The following is a 1,907-nucleotide window of genomic DNA, read 5'->3' as shown; positions in this document are numbered from 1 at the left end:
TCAATGTGAATGCGGGCTTTCAGAATGGCGTATTCTAGTAAATAAAAAATAACGTATTCTAGTAAATTACTAGAATGCGCAGGTTACGCTTACGCAGGTTACGCCGAATGTAACGGCATCCTATTGCTAGATTCATACTGCATCCGATTTGCGTCGTACGACGCTCTGCAACCAATCAGAAAACAGGATTCCGATGATACGAAGCAAAATCCATCGGAATCCTGTTTTCCGATTGGCTGGAGAGCGTCATACGATGCAAATCGGGTGCAGTGTGAATCCAGCATAACTCATAATGCATAGTGTATAAGCGAATCAATTAGTCAGAATCTTTCCTTTCCTTGCATTCCATAGAAAAGAAAAATTTCGATTGATTGATTCCTTTATACACTATGCATTACGCGTTATGCAAGAGTCTGTGCTGTGGCCATTAAGCCGTAAGAAATGGACGAATTATAGTCAATTATTCTTCTCGAATTCGACTGTAATTGGTTAATTTTTTACGGCTTAAGGCTTAAAACACGTATTGTAGATCCGGGTTTAAAGATGTAGTTTAATGGCTGTTCTACAATGTGTTTTTTGTTTCCTGTTTCTTTCTGTTTGTTCTCTTGCCTTTTTGATCAAGAAGGCAAGAGACAAACACCAAGAAACAGGAAACAAAAAGCACGTTGTAGAACAACTATATTTGTCTTAAATACGCAAATTACAAAAATGTCTTTGAGTCTGGATCTACAATAGGGTTTTAAGCCTTAAGCCATAAGAAATGGTCGAATCACAGTCGCCTATTCTTCTCGGATTCGACTGTAATTGGTCAATTTCTTATGGTACGTTGCCACTGAGTGCGTCACGCGTCGCGTCATGAAAGAGAGGAAGATATAAGATTATATAAATACACAACCCCTCTCTTTCTCTCCTTTGACGACGTGACGCGTGAGTGCTCAGTGGAAACTCAGCCTTAAATCACCTATTAGGTGCTTTCCATTTGGTGACACAAGTCGACACAAATGTCATTCTATCTTTGTCACTCTCTGAATGTCAACAAGGATGGAACGACGTTTGTGTCGACTTGTGTCGATTTGTGTCATCAAATGGAAAGCACCTGTTGTAGATCCGGACTAATAGATCCGAACTTAGACCCTGACTGTACATCACTGAACTCTATACTGGAATGGGCATCTAGGAAAATCGTGGCCGCGACTGATCAGTCGCATCTTGGCTCGATCAGATGCCTGAGCAAATCAGAAGCTTTCAGGTGCTCATGCGCACTTACGTTTAGTGTTTTTTAGTAAAACGCAAATTGTTTATATATGTTCTGTGCGCAAATGTCAGCAAGACTGTTGTGTGTGAGGTTATATTTGAAGAATTATAAAATCGCGTGACTGTCTACAAAGCATCAACATGAAGTGCTGTGTGCCTGGGTGTAGGCAGAAAAGTAAAAAAGGCGGCCTTTCATTTCATAGGTAACAAGTTTTGTATTAAATATTAATTCCTGCATATTGTGTTAACGATGTAGGATATGAAGTGTTATTTTATTGAATGTATTAATAAAATTGAAGTGACATTTTTGTTTATATACCATTCATGTCCATATAGATTTCCATACATCGATCAATACATCGATCGCAATCATAGTGGAAGGGATAGCACTATCCCTTCCACCATGATCGCAACGCGCGCGCGAACGCTTCTGATTTGCTCAGACATCTGATGGAGCCAAGATGGCGACTGATCAGTCGCGGCCATGATTTTCTATGCATCACAGCGGAGATGCCCATTCCATAGAGTTCAGTGCTGTACATATGTAATAAATTTGATGCACACTAAGGGTGCCGGCACATGCGGCGTAACCTGCGTAAGCGTAACCTGCGTATTCTAGTAATTTACTAGAATACGTTATTTTTTATTTACTA

Source organism: Trachymyrmex cornetzi, unplaced genomic scaffold (genome assembly GCF_001594075.2).
Source record: "Trachymyrmex cornetzi isolate Tcor2-1 unplaced genomic scaffold, Tcor1.1 scaffold53, whole genome shotgun sequence".
Lineage (NCBI taxonomy): Eukaryota > Metazoa > Arthropoda > Insecta > Hymenoptera > Formicidae > Trachymyrmex > Trachymyrmex cornetzi.
This window is presented reverse-complemented; position numbering follows the sequence as displayed.